The sequence below is a fragment of the Gymnogyps californianus genome, chromosome 9, assembly GCF_018139145.2.
Source record: "Gymnogyps californianus isolate 813 chromosome 9, ASM1813914v2, whole genome shotgun sequence".
Lineage (NCBI taxonomy): Eukaryota > Metazoa > Chordata > Aves > Accipitriformes > Cathartidae > Gymnogyps > Gymnogyps californianus.
This window is the reverse complement of record NC_059479.1, coordinates 6392486-6414867: the sequence shown is the minus strand read 5'-3', so window position 1 is coordinate 6414867 and position 22382 is coordinate 6392486. Positions and strand designations below refer to the sequence as shown.

Below are 22382 nucleotides of genomic sequence, written 5' to 3'. Positions count from 1 at the left end.
AGAATTTCTTGAGGTACTCCGAAGAAAACATTTAATGTTTGTGAAATCTCTGAGAAGAGACGTCCTGAACTCAAATAAAGGATTTAGTAGAAGACTTTAATTCTGATGTATGAATGTTTTATGCAGACTGTGTGCACAGTATGCTAGCTGTTCACTGGAGTTGAATAGTCTATAAAAATCAAGGTTCCTTAACTCAGTGTGGGACCAGCAGGAGACCTAAAGAAGGAATAAGAAAGTGAAGCATGAATCTACTGGCAAAGCCTGAATTAATCAGTTTTTCTGTAGAAGCAATTTGTTCCTGTTTCCAAAAGAGAAGAAAGCTGTTTAAAGATCTTAAAATAATGTGATCTCTGGAATGGATAGTAAAGTCACAGGAGAATAATCTATTAAATAAAAATCTGATACAAATCTAACATCAGGTGAAAATGACTCATCTTAGTTGACTATTTACCTTTGAACTAAAAAAGACTAAACCAGTATTTATACACTTCTCTGACAGTTCTTATTACTGATTACAATTACGTTGACCAATTGTAGCACTCGTTATGTGCAGAGTATAAATCTTTCCTGTCTGATGCTCAGCACCTTAATTTGCCAATTTATTATTTTTCTAGCTGATGTACATTATCCTAATCGCATATTGCATATCTCCAATTTCAGGCTTGTTTGCAGGAGGGAAGGAATTCCAGACAATCTTTCTTTCTTTGTCAACTAGCTTGAACATTTAACTCTCCATCAACCTGATGCTTACACAAGTGGAAAATTACTTCCTCAAAGCAGTTGAATTGCATTTTTTGTTAGAATATTAGGAACTTGCAATTTGTTACTGATCTAACTCACAGATTATTTTAATAGTTTTGTGGGTTTTTTAAGAATAGACAATGTAGTCACAAATGTTGTACAAACAATTTTTAGGTGGCTGTTTAAAGAGAAATGATTTTCTTAAAAATTGAGTTTAAAAACCAACACACAATATTTTTATTCAAAGCAAGGCGCAAACCCTTCAAGTGGATATGTTTAGGTTTAACATGAGCAGCCCTAAAAAAATGTTTTATGAGATACAGTAATTTTTTTTTATGTTGTCTAGGCACTAGTAATAGGATGTATTATAATACCATAGGAGTTGATGTGATTTAAGTATGTGGCTAAACAGGGAAGAAATGCGTGCAGTCAATACATAGCTGTATGTGGGATCAGACTGTGAACTTGTATTAAACAGAGAAGAGTTGTTTAATCTTACTGTTTATTAATCAGCTACTCAGTTTTTATTCCTATAATTTTATAGTGCTTCACTTTGTAATTGTATGCATTGCATTGTACCTGATATAAATCTGTCATTCACAATCTTTTCTTTGTAAAATGAAAAAATACATATTTTGAAAAGGTTTTGTTATTTTCTTCCGCAAAACATTTTAAGAGCATTAGAACACATTACTAGTTTTTGATTTATAAAGCTCTGAAATACTTACGGCCTTCTATTCATAAAGCTTTAAATGGCTTAGGACTTACGTTTTAAGACTACTGGATTACATGGCACCCTATTGAGATAGCTGGGAAATTAAGCTGTAGACTTGCATGAGTCAGGGGGGAAAAAGAAAAAATCTGGAAAGAAGTTATTTGTAATGTTACGGTTTGGCTTGACCTAGATGAGGGATGATGCAGGAGGTAGGAAAGTAGTGCTCCCTCCTGGAGGACTCGTTTTGGGTTAGCAGGCATCAGCTGTAGCACCCTTCAACACGTCTCAGTAGTCATGGCAAAAAGGCCTTTGCCAACCTAAAATACATTCCTGTAAAATGTAAAATACATTGTGCTGGGAAAGGGATGTGATAGAGGAACCTTTTCTGTATGGGCTAGTCTTGAAGTTTCTTTCTCCTGGTTGACCTACAAGGCTGGAACGGACTCCAGCTGTGGTCTGTGAGGAGTTCCATCCTCTGGGGAGGCTGTCCACGGCTGCCAGCAGAAGTAGAGGCATTAAGTGAGGATTTGCACTCCCATGAACTTGCTGGGGGACCCGGCTGGGGCTTAATCTAATTAGGTTCTCGCAGAACCAAGTGGGACATGGAGCCACAGCTCCCAGTTCAGTGATGGGTCAGACAAATTGTGAAATCTAAAGAAAATTGAAGGTGTGGAAGGAGAGTGGAAACTTTATTTAAGCTACTAGGATTCCTATTATTGCAAGTATGGCATCGAGATTATTTCCCACCTCTGACAGAAGAAAAACCACAGGTCATGCTTTGAACTGTGACTGTAGCTACTAATATTTTTACAGAATTGATGAACAATAACAGAAGCAAGCACAGCAGTCTCTGGAAAAATTCTCTAGGATACAGTGTCTCAGACTTTTTTTCTAAAGGATTGTTTTGAACGCAGAAATCCGACAGACGCAGAAGAATGCTTTAAAGTATTTTAAGTTAGAATTGTATTTATTGAAAAATCTTCATGAAACATCTTGATCAATTCTGACCCGTCTCCCCCCATGCCAATTCTTGGTATTCAGGCTGGACTTTCTGCCAGTGTGATAAATTTAGAGATAAAGTACTTTTTAATGTTTAACAGCTAGTACAAAAGAGAACTAGCATTTATTGGCCACCTATATTGATTGCCGCAGAACAACCATTGGTGGAATGGGGATACAGAGAGGGGCACAAAGCATACGTGCGGTCTTGTTACTGATGTGGTAGGATTACCGTTTGGCTCTGTCATATATTTGGAAAATAAGTAAATGGAAGCAAAGCAAAAATCCACTCTTCATGGTACCTGCTTTTGCCATATTCATACTCCCACCAACCAGCAGCAAGGTTACAGTGAAAAGCATAGACTGATAGCACTGTCATAGATAAAACAGACATTTCCAGAACTGGTCTCGGACACTGTGTGGTAGATATGTAAAGAGATTAAATCAGATCAACAAACTGTTCTACTTTCATTGTCCGTGTCTCTCTTGTATACCATTACGCTGGGTTACAGATTCTGTGTAATGCAAAGGTTAGGCTGGCCACGTTAGTTCCTTGCAGAGGATTATTCAATCACAAGCATCGTATAGAACTGCTGCTGAAGGTATTGAGTCCTGTGCAAAAAAAGATGTGAACCAAGTAGTATTTGTTTAAGGGACAAAACAAGAGTCAGTGATAGCTGGTGTAAAAGTCTGTTGGATTTATCTCGATAAATTCTGAAATCTGAAAGTATTGTTGCTGATACTGTTTAGTCAAGAAATCAGTGGTCTGTTATGTTTTGTTTGTTGATATTTTTGAAGAGGGTATTTTGGTAATGTGTAAAAGCTTTTGATGAGAATTTGGGTGCCAGGTGTCCTATTCCCAACCCTTATTTCTCTACTGTGCTGCTGTTAGTTGGAGACAAGAGTACTGGATTACGTGGGTCATTGGTCTGACCTAGCAGGGCAGTTCTGTTCTTAGATAATGTGAACAGGATGAAGTCTAGTCCATGTGGGGAGCCCTGTAAAGACAGTCCCTGCGCTGCTTGCCTTCAGTCATAGAGCAGAAACTGAAGAAAAATCTGAAAAAAAAACTCCTAACCCCCTAAATTTTATGTGTGTGCTAGAAAAAAATAATAATTCTATGGCTTGTTATTTTGGTTGACTTCTTTTTTTGTTGTGTAAATTTTTACAGTTACACATCTTGAAATGCTGTCGCTTAAAGATGACTACTACTACTACTAGCAACGAATTTACATCTTTTGGTCAGAAGAGAGACTAACATCTCTTAGGATGACACAGTGTCACTCCTGGTTTTCTTCCTGGAAATATGATGCACATCGGTAGGTCTGTAACTAAAATTCCATTTAAAGCCATCACAATGCTGCAGGTAGATGTGGTAAAAAAGGGGAGTGGCTATACTAAATTATGTACCTCTTTGCCTCTGTGGAATAGTCCAAAATGATGTACAGGAAATGTCTTCTGAATGCTACATGAATAAACTTGCAAATGGGATAAGTAAGCCAGTTACGAGAAACATGAGATGAGCTTACAAGGATTACTGTCTTGTTCACTGTGTCTGGTTTGGTATTAGTCCTGCTGGACTCTTCTGGGTGCCTCTGGGTGCTGCTATTATCCTTATTATCGTTAATCAATATGAAATTTATACTGTAAGTAGACTTCATTAGATTTAAAATTTCAGTCTCTATGTTATAAAGAAAGCCAGCTCTCTCCCCAAGGAGAAGAGATGAAGACGAATTACTGTGAGGTTTGGTGCATAGGGTCAGATTGTAAGAATCTGATGCTGTGATACAAGATAAATAGCAGGAATGCTACAGATTTAGGACGAGGGAAAGTGGCACTATGGGGACCAGGAACACTGACCAAAAAAAACCCCAAACACCAAACCAGACTGCTAACTTGATAGCTTAGGTAAATGCTAAAACCCTAAATGATTTGGTTTGTAGTCTTTTTTCATCCCGTGCAATCAAGGAAATGTCCAGAAGAACTTTCAGTATTGGCTGTGTTATTTCTCAATTTACTATTTTCTAAATTATGTTCAATAAATTACAGAAAGTAAATATATTTTATCAAGATTATTATAGAAATTATGGAATAAAATGGTACTGGAGTAAGGCAGAAGTAGATTCAAAGCAGTCCTATCTTGAATATAGCTGAAGTATGGCTAAATCCCAGATAGGAATCAGAACTTGTACTGCTGAATTTGCTTTGAGCGTAACTGTATCCACTGAGAATATTTTGCTACCTGGAATATAATCAGGTTTTTCCTCTCTGGTTCCTAATGCTCTGTCTAGATTAAGAATAGCACTTCAATAAACACTGTATAGCTATAACGATCACTTCTTGATTTCTGCTCTGAAAAGCTTGGGTTTTGTCATCGTTATTAACTTAATGCCAATTATGATGGTAATTATGGCTGCAGTCCCAAAGTACTTCATCCTCATTGAACGTCTTTATTAAAACATTGCTATTGCTTTGACAGTGTGCACAAATTGTGCTCAGGATTACATAGACATGAGAGCCTAAAAAGAATTTAGAAACCTTTAATCAGAATATTCTTAAAGTTATATAAAATAATTTCCTATTTCATTCTTAGCTGTGGCTAACTCACTGTACTGTGAAATGAGTAAAAAGTAACTTTCCGGGTTTAATGTTGGCAAATGCAGTTACACTATCTTGAGAATGAACTTCATGGTACCATTATAAGGATGAGTAAAAAGCTGTTGGTTGATGAAGGTAGTATACACTTAAATGACAATTTTTCAAAGATCAGCATCGCTACAGCTAGGAATGTGTTTCTGAAAGCTGTTTGTTCAAAAGATAAGAGGTTTCTGGGTGTCTTTAAAAGACAGGGCACTTAAAAGTGATTTGGGGTTCTTGTTTTCATGATAAAATCGATTCAAAATTGAAGACTGTTGTTTGTATGTGATATTGGATTGTAAACTGCAAACCAAAAGTCGGTTAATACAGCAGGGACCATGAAAACATAAGTAAACTGAGAAGATGAACATGTGTGAGGTTATTCAAAGAAGAACAAGATGTTAACGAGTCTTCTGGTGTCAAGTTTCTGTTGAGGTAGGGAAATCGGCTTCTCCCCAGCATTAGGACATGGCCTTCCAATTGATGTCCTTCACTGTCTAACTTTCATGAACATGCTACTTCTACTGATGTTTGTTATGCTTGTGACATAGCTAATGTGAAAAAGGAGAACACAAGGCAGGAGAATATGCAGCCAATTAACCTTTAGATGGAGCTGTTTCTCCTTGGATGATGTGAAGGTTGCAAATACTTAGTGTACCTAGTAAGTAAAGTAAGAATGGATTGATTTGTGCTGTAGTTCAGTAATAGATTTTTTTTTTTAAAAATGCATATTTATCACTGCCAAAGAAAGGGAAGTGTATCCTGTTCATACCTGTTCAAATATCTCTTAAAAGAACTAAATATTGATAAGGAAAAGAAAATTTATAACAATATTTTGGATAATATGCAAGTATATTCTGTATAACTCAAGATGGGGATAGTTTTATGGTATGGAAAAAAATGTGAACACTGCATTAAGATAATGTTAAACAGTTAGTGAGCTGAGCTTCTGAGCATTTAAATCTTTCCCTTGGAGATGAGAAAAGGCTGACTTTTCCCTGTGAGCGGCAGTGTATTTGTGGGAGTGATTCTCAAAAGGATAAGAGCTGTTTGTTTGTTTCCTATCATGATTAACACAGACTTCTTTCATTAACAAGGCTTTCATGGTTTATCAGCATTAACTCCAGCATACCCAAGGCAATTCTGTTAGTTGGTCCTTGAGAAGCTGTCTAATCTACCTTTGAATTAAGTGCCAGTTAATGATGTGTTCACAGAATGATGTGATCTCCGACATGGGTAGTTCCAGGTCTCTGCCCTTATGCAGGATAAACCTGTTCAAGTGGTCTACAGATTCAGTGGTGCCCACCAACAGCTCATCAGCTACTCCAGAGCATGCAGTTAATCTAGCCTGCAGTTTTTTTGCTGTCAAGAAATTTGGGGTTGGCTATGGGCTATATTAATTGTTCTGGCAGCAGTAGCAGCCTGCTTCTGCCTTTGCTGTACCACTCTGTTATGAGACAGGGGTGCATCCATGATTTGATGAGAGAGCAGAATCATCCCACAGGGAAGAAGTGTCTGGAGTTGACCTGGTGGCACATGAACAATATATTTAGCCCAAGGACATCTCCCTCTTCTGTCATACAGCTTGAATTGTTAAGAACAGAACTGACCTGCTGGGTACATTGGTCCACGTAGGCCAATATTTGATCTCCAACAGTGGCATTTTAGACTAACACTGTTTAGGGCGACTGTGTGAGCCTAGTCACTTTTGGTTATCCATTCTCCTCACAGTCCTTCTGCATCCACGCTTGATATATTAGGGATGTTAGACACATCTCTACCTCTTCCCTTTACTGTGTGTTTTGGTAGTGCAGGATTATACAAGTAACAGTTCTGTATTCGGATGGATATGTCGCCTTCATGATTTTGAAAATGTTAATTGTATATCCCCATCAGCCTTGTCCTTTCCAGATGGAAGAGATCTAGCCTTTCAACCATCCCTTGTAAAAGCAATTGTGTTCCATGCCCTTGGATCAGTTTAGTTGCCCATGTTTTCCACCGCTGTATCCTCTTGAGGCAGAGGCCAAAACTGTACCCAGTACTCACGATATGGTGTAGCCTGGTAAATATGTTTTTGCCATTACTAGTAGGCAGCAGCATGCCTTGCAGCGACCTGCCAGTGCAAGTTCTTGGGACTTTTCTGGGCTTGGTCTGAGCTTGAGCTGCTTTTGGCTTGTTCTCAACAGTTGTCTAGTGGGCAAGTGACTATTGCTTGACCTAGTGTACTTTTGAGATGAGCACTTCTGGTAAAGGCTTGAGATTGGATACTCACTGCCTAGCAACCAATAGCCCTCTATGGCAAATGGGGCTACAGGGAAGCTATTGTGCCACTGCAAAAAAAACAACCAACCAACCTAACCCCCCAAAAGAACCAAACAAACAAAAACGCCCAAACAAACAAAAAACCTAACCCCAACCATCTATGGGAAATGCACTAATACGTGGTCCAGTTGTTTTCATTTTTCATCATCTTTGAGATAGCATGATTCTTAAATGAAGATAGGATAACCTCACAGCAGTAAGAAACTAGCAGTCTTTGGGCTAGGGACAGACACTGTGGAATGCAGTACAAACATTTTTAATGATTTTTTAATTATTTGCTTAATAAGTATTTAATCATTAAACAATTTAAAATATAAATTATATTACTTAAACTTTAAAGGTGTTTTTAAATTATTTGTTTTCAGGTCACTGATGTTTTTTCAGCCTTGCTAAAGACTGTTTCTGGGAACAGCACACAATGCATTTTTAAGTGACTGTGACACGTTCTTACAGAGAACTTTCCTGATTACTGCTGATTGCTGCACCAACTCTGTCTGCCCAGTGTAGGTGAAACAGGGCCCATTCTGTTGCCCTTAGGATACAGCAGAGAATAGGCGACACAAGTGAGATTATTTATCAAGGTACGCAATGCTCTGACTTTGCAAGCTTGTTGATTAGGCTCAGAGTTAACAGTTATTTAAGCTATACTGAAATAAAAGCCCTGCCCAACCAACCAAACCACAAAACCCATTAACAAAACACCCCAGGCTTGCGGTTAAAAAGGTCTATGAAAGATACAGGTGATGAAATGAAGGGAACAGTGCTTGAACTACTTACACTGAGGTTACATCAGAAGTGGACTTATTGACAAAGCAGCAGCTAGGCTTTCAGTGTTTGTGCACCTCAACTTGCATCTGTTGGACAGATGCTAGTCAGAAGCCTTTCTAAGGAATTCACATGTAAGGTAACGTTTCCCTTGAGCTGCTGTCATCAGAGGATGGCTTTTAGAGACTGCGCTTCAAGATTCTCACAACACCCTTCTAGATTTCCTTTCTTCACAGAGGATATTAACTCTCACAGGTGGTTTTCCACTTCAAAATGTTTTTCAGAGTCTAGACGGATTCAGTGTTTTATCCTGAAATATGATCTTCCCTGTCCAGGAAAGCACCTGGCTGTTCTTACTTAAACTAAGGATTGCTTTATTTCTTTAGATACATAGATACCACTTTGATAACTTCAGGCAATGCCTTGTTCAACATGAGCTAAAATGTTTCACCTGCTTTCTGTTGATTCAGATGAGAATGAGTATTTCATTGAATCTTAGATTTTCATCAATCTATTTTTATTGAAAATTATTATAAATAATCTAAATAGACTAAATGCATGTAGCTCTTTACTGGCTCTTCATTGAGACAAGTCACAAGGGACAGTTAACAAATTTAAGACGATTGATTCCCAACTGCTTTCTACTAAGCATGTCACAATACCTGTATCTGTAAACAGCATGACTCAGCAGCATGCAGAAGGAAGAAATACAGCTATTAGTAAAAAAGTTTTATTTACAGCTTTGTAGAGTGACTCTTCTGGATAGCTTTCACGTGGTTCTTCAGTGTCACAGACAAGTGTGTTTATTAGCCATTGTAAGCTTATTTGGGAACTTCAGTTGTGGGAAAACAGCCTGGTTGGGTATGTTGTCTTTCTCTCCTGGTGATACCAGCTGAAATTTGAAGTGGGAAGTGTTTGTAAGTAGATCAGAGCCAAAAACGAGTAAACTGGTGCTGTAGCAGTTTGAAGAGTAGAAGGTGTGTTGTAAGGACTGTGTTTCTAGGGAAGCAACCAGCTTGTTGCATTAGTACTGCAACTCCCATTGCCCTGCAAGGGGGGAGCAGAACGGATGAAGGCAGTACCACGTTGCAGACTTTGAAGTGAGCTAGAGGACCATCGGCTGGTTTCCAGGCTTTCAAGAGAGTGGCTTGATGGGCTTCCTCAGAAACCAGCGTGAATTCTGTAAGGGAGGAATCCAGGAATTGTGTTTGCACTAATTTTGTATGGGTTCATAAACACCAATCTTCCCTTTGTGAAGTAAGTTTTTAACAGTAGTGGACATTCACAGTTGTTTCAGGAGTTGCTGTTGACTGTCTGTAGACCTGAAAACAGGAAGCGTTCTTCTGGTTCACAGTAAGAAATGTGAAGTGTAAGAGAGCAAAAGAAATGTAGTGCTGTTATGAAGTTGGTTTGAATCTCTCAGAAAACACTCTATGGTATCATCTTAAGAATGCTTGAATGCTAAGTAACAGCTTTTTAATGATTGGATAATAAAAAGCATATTTGTAGTACTGTTCTTTATATGTTACTGGCTTTGCAATAGTTGAAAAGGATGGTCTGTGGTGCTCACAGAGGTAGACAGAATCCAGAACAGATTAATAGAAAAGATGTGGTGAATGTGCTGGTTTTGGCTGGGACAGAGTTAATTTTCTTCACAGTAGCTGGTATAGGGCTATGTTTTGGATTTGTGCTGGAAACAGTGTTGATAATACAGGGATGTTTTTGTTATCGCTGAGCAGTGCTTACACAGAGTCAAGGCCTTTTCTGCTCCTCACCCCACCCCACCAGTGAGTAGGCTGGGGGTGTAGAAGAAGTTGGGAGGGGACACAGCCAGGACAGCTGACCCCAACTGAACAAAGGATATTCCATACCATATGATGTCATGCTCAGCATATAAAGCTGGGAGAAGAAGAAGGAGGGGGGGACACGTTGGGAGTGATGGCGTTTGTCTTCCCAAGTAACCGTTACGTGTGATGGAGCCCTGCTTTCCTGGAGATGGCTGAACACCTGCCTGCCGATGGGGAATGGTGACTGAATTCCTTGTTTTGCTTTGCTTGCGTGCTTGGCTTTTGCTTTACCTAGTAAACTGTCTTTATCTCAACCCATGAGTTTTACTTTTGTTTTCGATTCTCCTCCCCATCCCACTGGGAGGGGGGAGGAGTGAGCGAGCAGCTGCGCAGTGCTTAGCTGCTGACTGGGGTTAAACCACAACAGTCCTTTTTGGCACCCAATGTGAGGCTCGAAGGGTTCAAGATAACAACAGATTTGATTGGAATGTGCTACATCGAATTTATAGCTGTTATTGCTGTTTAGCTATTAATTGGCAGGCTCCTGTGCTTGCCATGGGGCTTGCTTGCCTCACAGAAATTATGGGCAAATTAGAGACATCAGATTCATTCATTCATTAATACCAATGTAATAAATGTGATTAATAGGAATTAAAAATCTTAAACTGTCTCACCTGTTAATATCAAACTCTTGAGAAGAAAGTATGTTATCCAAAGAGCTGTACAGAGGAGTTGTGTCAAATTAATCTAAAATTTCTCAATGCCCTTTGGAAACTTACATATGGGAGATATTTCTAGCAACTCAAGATAGCCTGAACCAAAAGACGCTGACATTAATACTGTTTTCTGCCTAACTGCCAATGCAGCCTATCATTACAGATTGTTGCCTGTGTGTTACCAAGTCTTTCTTTGTTTAGCACCTGCTCCTCTCTTGACTTTCTGAAGACCTCCCACAACCTAATTCAGATATTCTGTCTGGCTTCTGGTAAGATCCCTGCAGGTTGTGATAAAGCTTTATTAATTTCATTAGACTTTTATTACAGAATAATCAGAGTCACACTAACAAATCCTCTCGTTATTGCTGTATAAATCTTGCATCATAGCTGCTTGTTTCTTAATAGTGAGTAGCTGAATGTTCTGCAAGTGCAAGAGGTAAATAAATCTTTGCTGAGCAAAGGCCTGTCGGGCTTCTATTTATTTCCAGATAGTCCTGAAACTCTTCCTCAAGCCTTTACTCATACTTATCTTTCATGAATGAAGTAACTGAGTAGCTGTTTCATCTGTTGTCTGGCAGCATCCTAGAAGGTACCCAGTAACTGTTTAGAACAGGATGCAGTGGGAAGCAGTGCTGCCCTATAAAGCCCAACCTGTAATAGGCAGAACTTCTCTTTTAAATTTGTCTTTGCATGTACTATGAAGAGAATATCCAAAAACTTCTCTATGATATATCTTACATAGATATTTCAGATTCTGTTTTCCTACAGTGTTGTAATTAAAGAAATTACAGAGTGACAGGATGACTTTTAACCTTCTAAAATAATTTGTCTTTTGACATGATAGCAATTTAAAACCACTTTAGAGGTGCGATCATTTGGAGAAAAAGCAGAGAATCAGGCTCAGACTTGTAATACAAAGGCAATCTAAGTTTCAGTTAGAAGTACTCAATACTTCTTTTGTGATTTTTTTTTTTTTTTTTTAAAATACATATGTGATTTCAGCAACAACATTTTTTATGTACTGGTGATCTCAGTGTGATGCATAAACTTGCATATTGTGTTAACTACTGTGAAATTAATCACATTTTGTACTGTGCTTACACATCCTTGCCCTCTAATCAGCATTCCTGCAGATTTCTTTTAACGTTGGATCATTTTTAGCAGGCTTTTTTTTTAGATTTATGATTCTAAAGATGCTTCCCTGCTAATTTATTACTTTGGATTGATTGTCAAATGTGAATGTGGATTTAGCTCTATGCTTGTGCTCAAATTCTGATTGCTTAGTGCTGAAACATTGACCTGGAGAACAAGAAGTTATGTTTTCCTTACTATGGTGCATTACTACATCTCTACATTAATAAAACATAAAGGCTCTCCAGATTAAAGATTGTATGTCAGTAGTAATTTTTGCCTATTCTGTGAAAGAACTGAGCTGCTCAGGAGTGCTGGAATACAGACTCCTGTTCTCCTGCTCAGTGGTGCTGCCAGGTCATGCTGCTTTTATCTGATCTTACAAGCAGTGGTGGTGTTTTTGAAAAACAGAACAAAAAACATACATTTGAGAGTATGTCTGTCTTTCTAATTAGTTAATACAGATTTGCTTATGGTAATTAAGGAGCTGTGAGCGGAGTCCTGCTCTTTATGCTCAAGGTCATATTTTGGAAGGAAATTCCTGTCTTGGGGGGGTGGGGAGGTGGGGGGGGGTGGGGGTGGTGGGTTTTTTTTATTATTATTTAAATTTATGGACTGTCACCACAGTTGTTCATAGCTGTTTTCTGTATTCCATCTTAGTGATTGTGTTACAGAAATAATTTAATGTCCATATTTTGCTCTGTGTGCCTGACATTGCCTTCCTGGTATTCTATTATGAAGCAGCTCATACTCTACTCTCTGCCACTTCAATTTGCCTTTTTGCTTTTTGCAATCAAGGAACACTATTTACTGCATTTTAATACTGCTGTGGTTGAACCTGTTTCAAAAAGGATGTGTGTTTCTGTTTGTTAAAAAGGATTGATTGGCTGTTGCCTTAAGAGATTTCATTATTAAGATTTCTGGAATGTTTTTCATTAGCAAAGCATTTTAGTTGAATGTCATTCAAACCTGCTGCATATACAGTCCAAGGATCAACCGGCTTTATTTCTGAAGACAACCTGATGCACTCAAACATATGTTCTGTCACTTGTTCTGCATCTTCTTTGCAGGGATAAAATGGTTGGGGTCTTTTCATTAGTGCTAAATAGGACACTGCACAATTTCTGGGCTTTTGTTCAGATGATACAGTTGAAAGAAGTTTTGCTATAGTAATCTTTCAGGAATTGTACCTTATTTCTCTTAAATGTCTTTCCTAGAGTGGTGTACTTGTATATTTATAAATCCTCCTTCTATGTATACATTTATAGTTTAGTCCTCCTGTGATTCAGACACTGACCTGCTCAAATATTTCTTCTATGAGAAAGAAAAGCTTTAACTGACTGACTGTAGTCTGTTCAGTTTTTGATAGATTTTTGAAGTGTCGGATTGCTTTGAAAGGCACATACTCTATTTCATGATGACATCCATACCTTAAAACTGGGGAGTAGGTTGGGGATGCAGAATAATTTCATATTATAAACAGACTTTTGCTCAGAATCTTCAGAAGGAAACTAATTTACATCAAAAATTAAATAACAAGGAAGAAAAATTTATAGAACAGCGTAATGTGATTACTTTTTTAATTATGTGAATGGATAGATACTTGTCTTCATTTCTAATTTTAATGTTTGGTTTTATTTATATTTATGTATCTTCTATCCACATTCCTTTTCCAGTCTAATTAAAATTTTTTAGTAGCATAAATATTTAGGAAGTTCGAAAGCTAGGCAAATACATCTACTGTGCTATATTACTTTGGAATTTGATTATATCGTTTTCTGCTTTCTTGAAGAAAAGAGATGCAGTAATAAGGGGGGAGAGGGGAACTCTTTAGTTTGCACAGAGGCCTCTGAAGGGCTCACGGGAGTACTTCTGAGGTACCCCTCAGTGTTTGAGTGTGTTGGTCATGTAAAACTGACTGCTAAGGTAAGAGTATGAAATAGCTCCCAGAACTGAGATACTGGGTGTTTGGTAGTAAATAGATTAATCCTACTGACTTCTCTAACACCAGAAACTTACAGAACCATGTCTCTGCAGGCACGGAAGAGAGCCTGCTACTCTTGCCATTTTGCTGTGACGGCTTCAGTCTAAAATCGGTGTTGCTCGTAGAAACACATTTGCAATTCCACATACCCTTCTACTTATATGCAATAAATTCAGGATTTATGGCTTAATTTTCTGCAGGGTGCAGCAAGAGAAGGTAAAATACTTTTGAGAAAAGGAATGAAGATAAAATAGGGAGTTTTCAGCCTGAAGAGAATCCTCTCTTCCTTTCAGGCCTGCAGTTTGGGTTTTTTTGAAAGTAAAAGCACATCCTAAAATGCATCATTTGTCAGTGATTCCATCATTCCTTATTGCTCAATACTTCTGAAAACCTGGATAAAAAAAAATCTAAAAAAGAAAATGCCTGAGTGTTAAAACTTGGTATCTCATTGACCAGTCAGTTATATTAACCAGCCATTTTCTCTAATGAATATATGTGGTGACTGTGAAACAGTAATTATATTAATTGCTGGGAAGTAGAGAAATTGGTCTATGTACTGGAAACACCTCGTTGACGGGCACTGATCATCAGCAAAAATAAGCATTTGTGTCAACTCATTTTGAGAAGAAAAACAGTGGTAAGTGCTCTTAAAGCCTGAGCTAACCTTGAGGCCAATTACTAACTTCTCTACTATTATAGTAAAAGAAACAGTTATTTGGTTTGGGTTTGGTTTGGTTTGTGCTCTATGTGTTGGGGGTTTTGGGGTTTTTTTTTTTGTTTTTTTTTAAAGCTTCAGAAGCTGGCTTTTAGATTTGTTAAGAGCATTTCAGCATCTCATGAAATCCAGTTTTAAAATCTGCAATATTTATAATGCCTTCCTTTACACTTTTCTTTTTTCTAACATTATATAAGAAAGTTTTGATTTTCTGAACTTTTGCAAGGTTATCTGTTTTCTTAATGAAGAAACAACTGCTGTGTAACAGATTAAAATAATAATGGTAAGAAAATAATCAAGTTAAAACATGGAAAAGGAGTGTGTTGTTTTAGCAGATGGACAAAAAGTAAAGGTTGTAAATAGTCCTACTAAATTTTCCTAGGGTTTATGTATGTAGATGGTGAGTGCTTGTCCTTTTTGTTGAAGTGCTTGTCCACTGTTGAAGGACTTAGAATTTTCTTAGTAATCCCTTCTAAATAAATGGCTTGTTTTTCTATTACAGACTTTGTGCTCTCCATAAATGTTAAAACTTTTAAACTATTAGGGATCCAATATTCCATATTTGATATATTGAAATATCTTGAAATTATCATCTAATTCTAAAAGACTGAGATATCTAAATATAAGTAGACATCTTTAAGTCCAAAAGACTTAGACCGAAATATCTTGAAATATCATTATGTAAGGGATTTCTTCATATTCTTACTATTATCCTGTATATTCTAAGGCTCTTTCACAGCACCTGGTTTTGTTTGTATTGTAAATCTCGTTGTTCACTTTACCTTTCCCTGTGCTTCTGGATATTCCTCTTTTTAATAATTTTTTTTTTCAGACTGTATATTAAAGTGCTCTCCCTGCTGTTTTAGAAGACCAGAACGTCTTAAAATGTTAGCATCTCCTTTTCTGACAAAGAACATTCATACAGAAGGAAGGGATCACAGTAACTCAGCAATTGGTGCATTTCCCTTTAGCATTACAAAGTGTCTTGAGAACGTTCTGACACTGGCTAACGTCATGTCGTGACGATTTCACGGGTTTGGAGGCCCTATATGAGAATTGGAATTGCCCTACACTTGCTTCCCGGAGCAGCAGTTGAACACCTTCCCACTTCGCTCACTGCAGCCTCTGCATCAGCACGCCCGAAGCAGCCAGGCTCCCTTGTCATACGTGACAGCCTCACATCTGCTTGCCAGCCCTTTGCCTGAATGCTCCCAGGTGGCAGGGATACCACTGGGTTGCCAGTGTGTGAAACTGTGCCAACCACTGTAAATGGATAGGCCTAAAATTACAAATGTGTTCGAAAGAATTTAAAAAGCAGTCTGGCACAACAATAAAATTTACCAGACCTTGTGTCAATGGAGGCTTCAGCATTTTATAGTATGCCAGAACTTCGTTGTTCTCTAATTTACAGCAGATATCTCAGCTTCCATTTACATGCATATATATGTATGTATATTTACACACACATATTTATATATAACCTATATAATCCCCCCCCATATATATTCTCTCAGCTTGAAGTTTATTCTTGGCTATATACCCCTTACCTGAGAGCAGCACAGACCAATCATACTGCTTTCTCTTTTGAGTATGTAAACAACATTTTCCACAACTGTAAAGTGAAAAAATGTGCTTTGAACCTAGAGCCTTGAGAAAATCAAAAACTAAAGTAAAAGTATTTTTCTATTGACAGTACAAGACACACAGTATTGCCGACTGCTAGAAATTGTATAAAAGTGCTGTCTGTAAGTGTTAATTTCCAAGGATGTTTTCATGGCCTGTGGTAGCAGGAAAAAGAAGACTGAAGTACAAGGGCAGAAAATATTGTTGTGTTTTCAAACAGATGTCGAGAAACTTTCTTAGTCATTTTTTCCCCGCCTTTCTCATGGAAGAAGCAGAACTACAGTAAATAGATCATAAGTGTCTTCATGAGTAGCTGTGTAGAGTGAACCGTTGTACAGAAATACTCATTGTGGTGAAGGTAAGTAGCTGAGGGACGTGGATCTGCTAATGCAAATCTGTGGCAGTACGATCTGGATGGAAAAATGCTGCTAAGCTGGTTGTAAGGAGGTTCTTTTGTCAGGCCTTCTAACTTCTCTCCAGGAAAAGAAGTCAGCTTCATTCCTGATTAGGGGTATACACCCCTGTCCTTCCGACACAGCTTTGGTATGATACTTAGTACATTCTGATTTCTAGGCATGGGCTGTTGAATGTATAGTTCAAAATAATGTCCCACTGAGGAGTAGTGGTCACAAATGTATTGCAGTGCCCTGGTACTGCAGTTCATCTGCAAATAGTCCAAACGAGCTAGCTGCCTGTGCGACAGTGTTCATGTCCCTTAGTAGTTACTAAGAACAGAAAAGAAAGCTCTATAACCACAAAAACTTGTAGTTTCAATTTAGTTACTACATTTGTTATGGTTTGAGTACCTTTAAAGGAAAGCTGAAGATCACTTAAGAGAGGCTACTGCATCAGCTGAGGCAGGTTTTTAGATGACATTAGTATACCTTTTCTATTAAGTGCTAACATCAGTTAACCCTTCTTGATAGTTTATTGTTTCCTGGAAAAATTATTTTTTAGTGTGTCATTTTGCTTTACACAGAACAGCTATTCTTTCATGTTTCACCATTTGTAGCTGCACTGATCCATCTTACTGTAAAAGTATACATTGGTAGAAAGCTAAACAATTTTTGCAGGCTGTCAGTGTTAATAATTTGTTCCATTTTGTCGTAAGAATAAGTCTTATTTCAATGAGTTTCGTGAAAAGCTAAGTATAGCACAGGAGAGAGAATTTGGGAGCAGGTAATGATATAGTGCTTTTCTCTGAAAAAGATTATTTCTGTGGAAGATGATGTACCTATTTTAGTGAATTTGTGTAATTTTTTTTTTTAAACTATTTGACATTCTTGAAGTTTCTGAATTTTCTTGCTGTTATGAAGGGATACATGCATAGTGTGAGAAATCTAATTTTCCAGAGAGAACAAGATCATAATGGAAGTGTAGGGTGTTCCTTCTTGTAAACAGATAGTTTTGTTTCTTTTGGGGTGTGTGTTTCTTTGACTAGCAGTATTTATTTTAAATTCCATTGAAAAGTTTTGAGGAAAAAATGATTAATTCTCCTTGATGTCTCATTAGTCTTTACTATAATTCAGAGTTGAACAGTGACTTAGTCATTTAGAAAATAATGCTTTACTAAAGTTTTAATTGTTTTGAAATTCGTGTTTAAATTGAGATTCAGGTAGGGAAAACCTTTTCTAACAGTAGAGAGAAGTATTTATCATCTTTGGATATGTTGCCTCAGAATTGTCGCTGCATTTCCTGCATAATTTTTCATGGCTCCCTCATAGGAGACCCATGCATAAGGCTTAGGGTGGTTTGCCAAGTACTTGAAAAGTTTGCACATTACGTTTTAGTAATGATTTTCTTTTTGATAAAATGAAACAATCAGTGATGCTGTTAGGAGAAGAAAATCTGGATTTAGAAGAGGAGAGGGATCTCTGTCTTCCCCTCCTCCTTATTTGGTAAGTTATTTGTCTTGTCTTTAGGGGGATTCTGTCTTTTTTCCCCCTGTTTTCTTTCTTCTTTCTTTCCTTCTGGGGTTCAACTTCAGACGCATTAAGAACGCAGGCACTTCTCTGAACGTCTGCCAAATCTACCGCATTACTCTGGTGCTCAGAACAGAAGATATTATGGCAGCTTTTGGAGAATCAGCTGGAGAAGAGTCTGTTGCTGCAATTTTTTCCTGTGGGATGCCAGGATGATGGAGTGTTCCATGCTACCACACAGAGCTATAAGTAGTTTGTAGTCTAATAATTACAGTGCAGAATACTGAATGCATGAAGACGTGTCATTTTACAAAGTCGAATTAAAGCACGTACAACTGGGAAGATTTCATTGCATCCTCTATATTTCGAACTTCTATTAAAAAAGATTCATAGAATGATGTACTTGTCTATAAATTTTCATATACTGCTAAAGCCATATGAAAAACAGTAATGTTTTGGTTTGGTTGTTTGTTTTGTTTGTTTTTGTTTTTTTTTTAAACTGGCAGAGCAGACTAAAAGTGTTTGAAGAAATAAATGGTCCTGGGTTTGATCAAACCTTTCCACATAATGCATCAGAAATTGCTTACTTTATTGTTTCTGTCTGAATCTTTTCTAGTCCCGTCTTTGTTTAGTCCCAATTCCTGTGACAGACCATTAGTAGCATCTTCTCAAAGTAGAGAATCGCTTGTCTGATTACATTTAAGGCTTGCCTATGCTTACAGATATCAGCAAGTTGTGTGGCTCGGTCTATGAGACAAGCCTCTTTTTCTTCTGGTATCCCAAGACTTCATGTGTGTTGCTATACCGTGCAGAAAAGAACCTTCCTGAAAATGAATATTTCTGGTGATTTATTGGATTGCTTATGTTTCATTAGTGGTGGGAACAAGTCACGTGGCTTTGTTGTTCCAGCATGCTGCTCAGCATTCTGGCCATTTTGGGTGGAGGCTCTGGCAATGTGTTGCTTTCCATTCATTCATATATTCTTATCACTCTAATGAATGCCAGCTGATTTCATGGTTGCTGTTAAACATGTTAGTGGTGGGCTTTATTGTAACTTAAATGGTATTGGGCTTACTGGTATGACAAAATTCTTTACCTATTTAAGTTGATGGCTACAGTTTCTCTGTTTGGTGTCCATACGGGTCCACTGCTCCGCTGATTGGATGTCAGGAGTCACAGAGCCGCACTAGTTGACAGTCATGATTTGTTTTGAGCCACAGAATCACTTGCTTTGGGTAATGGTCTCTTCTGTGTAGAGGACATGTAGAAAACCTATGTAGCTTTGGATTCTAGGTGCTGGTTGGCACAGTGGCCAACAGGACTCTGGTCTTGTGTACTTTTGCCATTTATTGTGCTGCCTGAATAAGGGAAGCCTATTGGGATGGTTTCGAGATATGGTTTTGGCTAGAGAGTTAAGTAGCTTCTTAATGATAGGAGCAAGAGAGAGACTGTAGAGGAAAAACAAAACCAGGAATGGCTTTTTAATATAGATGGCCAAATGGCATTTGTTTGAACTACGTTTTATTACTTTTGTTGAGGTGGGTGCATCTTTAGATTTTCTGTGTGTCTAAATGACTCACGTGTATGTTAGCCTATGTTTATGTAATCTGCAGGCATGCAATTAGAATAGAAAAAAGAGAAAGTTAGGTAAGGGAAAAGATCAGAAATGTATAAAAGCTGTATTCACCTTAGAATAGGATAACAGTATAAAATAAAAACGTGTTCTTGTTTACCTCCAGTAAATAGTTGTGCTAACAATAGTACTGTGCTAGTGCAGGTTAAAAGCAGTGATACATGAGTCTTGCAAAGTGTTTTCACTTTTTATTTTGCTAAACTGTTCTTGTGGGATTTTCATGCTGCTTCGCTTAGTAGTATACCAATACTGAGAGTGAGTGTGCAACAGGAATCTGCATCAGTGTGATTTACACTGCTGTTTAACCCTAGCAATTGCATTTCCCTTGAAGAGATTGAGACAGCCTTCTAACCTTCTTCCCGTGTGCCAGCACAAATACATATGGCCTCACAGTGAATTTGATCAAATTAACTTGTTATTGTTCTTAAACTCAGATCACTTGCTGTTTCAATTCACCACGTGAATGCTTGTGCTGACACAGGAAAGGAGGTGGCTCTGGGTTTTGAGTGAGCAACTGAATGATGGAATTGCTTCTTTTAGCAGCAGATTGATTAAAATGGTTGCTGATATTCCAATGTTTTTAAACTGTGTCAAAGATCAAAAGCTTTTTCTGCAGCTGAAAATGGTATTTTGGAAGCAACATACAAGAACTAATGCTGCTGCCTCCAAGCACAGTTAGCTCTAGTTGCATGTCGTTCACATTTTGATCTCTCTGTGCATGAGAAGTGTTAGGGATTTAAGTTTGCAAGCCTACTATTTCTGCTTTGAATTTTGGCTTGGAATCTTACTTGAAGAATGGCATCTTAGTATTGAAAAGTCAAAATAGGTTTTTGCCTGTCACAGCTCATGCCCCTTTCCAACTCCAATAATTAGATGTATTGGTATATTTTCTATCTAGTCAGACAGTTATGTGTAAAGGATATCCATTTTCCAGATTTCTTTACTTTTTTAAAGATGATAAATCTCATGAGAGTTTCCTGCCTCTTATTGTAGTTCAAATTTTGAAGGGGTTTTTTTTTGGCAGGGGAGGAGAGAGGTTGGTTTGTAGAGCTATGTTTTGCTTGAATATAGGTATATCCACATTAATAAATTAAAAAAAAAAAAAAAAAAAGACAGACCAGAGGAACAGGAAACAGTTAAAAGATCAAACTTAAAATGAAATATATGCTTCGGTTCATTTGGAGAGAGAGAGAGATTTTTCTCAACCACATGGCAGGATTTATATCTTGGAATAACCTTTAGTTGCTATTACTTACTTCAATTATACAGGAGAAAGTGTTCTTAAAGGCTTCAGGATAGCCTAGTTGCTTAGCTTAAGACTTCTTTCACATCCTTATATATCCTTCCTTTCATGCTAAAATATATAGTACGGACTCTTGGGTGCAATATTTTCTTTAGCAAAAGTACTTTGCGTGCAATGTAAGAAATGAATAATGGCTGAAACATTTTTCCAGTTTTTCCTTACATCATAGCCCAAATTCTGCATAGCCTGCTGTTCTGCTTTCTTGATCAAAAGTGAAGTGTCCTGTATTTGTCTGTTTTAGGACAGAAAATACATGCCTCTTTTTTGAGTGTCAGTTGCTGTATGTTTGTCCCTAAAAATGAAGGTTGTTCCCTAGAATATATTCCATGTACGGTAGTCTAATTTGTCACTAAACCTCTTCCCTTCCTAAATAAAGTAGTATTTGCAAACTATAGACAATATGAACATTAGTTTGGCATAAAATTGTGGGGGTTTGATGTATTTTCTCAGGATTATTATTTTTGTTGTTTTAACCATCCGTATTTACTCAATATTTCTTGTACAGATTTTCTTCTGTATGTATACATATATATATACACATATACATATGCACACACTTTCTGTCTGACTTTCTTGTAACTACTCTACTGCTCTAGTGTTGGGGATCAATTAATCTTGAATACAGAGCAGTCTACAAACATTTCTCTAATAGATCAGCTCACAATGCTTTTACTGAGTGATAGTTCCATTTTTTACTTGCTTTATAGGCATCTATGTTAAAGTATTTTGACAAATTGTGATAGGATTTTAATACTTTGTGTCAAAATAATGTCCAAATAATTAGACTGTACATATAAGATGTATTTGATTCAGATTTTATAAGTCTGTGACTCACGAGGTTATAGCTTCTGAACAACAAAACAATTTCTCAAAGAGAAGAAAAAAAACCAAGTTCTTTGAAAATCAGTGTTTTGAGTTCTCTTGAGGCTTATGCTTTGAAGCCTGCATTTAATTTACTACTTGTCTAGTGGTTAAATTCCAGTCTGGCTCTTCTGAGTTAAGTGAGCTCAGTCTTTTGACTCAGCAAGCACCTGCTCACATAGAGGCAGAGGCTATTGGTAGTTTAATGAGATTTTTTTGTGTGTTTTTTCCTACATTCGTTCATTTTCCCCATTTCTTTCATTTCAGGCTAAGAAAAATGCATTTTCTGTTAAAGCCTTCAGCATCTTCAGAAATGTATTATTATGACCTTTTCATACATCTTTGAGAGTAGACACTGAACATACAATATGCAGTATCAAGTCTAGGACACTGTGCTACATCTCAAGACAAATATGCACATTCTATTGCAAAGATAGCTGTAGTTTGGGTCAACTGCAAACAGATGAGGTCCTCTAAGATGAGCTAAGATCTGGGAGGTCAAGGAGGGCTGCACTCTTCTGCATCTCT

The 22382-nt window shown here is 37.5% G+C and overlaps 1 long non-coding RNA gene across 1 annotated transcript in view; it reads left to right on the top strand.

Moving 5' to 3' along the window:
- Positions 1–3632: 3632 nt before the first annotated feature.
- The window catches only part of LOC127019775 (uncharacterized), a 79320-nt gene continuing 60570 nt past the window's right edge, over positions 3633–22382 (top strand). The window contains exon 1 of the long non-coding RNA XR_007766978.1: positions 3633–3774. This is a non-coding gene — a long non-coding RNA (uncharacterized LOC127019775). The remainder of the gene's footprint in view (positions 3775–22382) is intronic.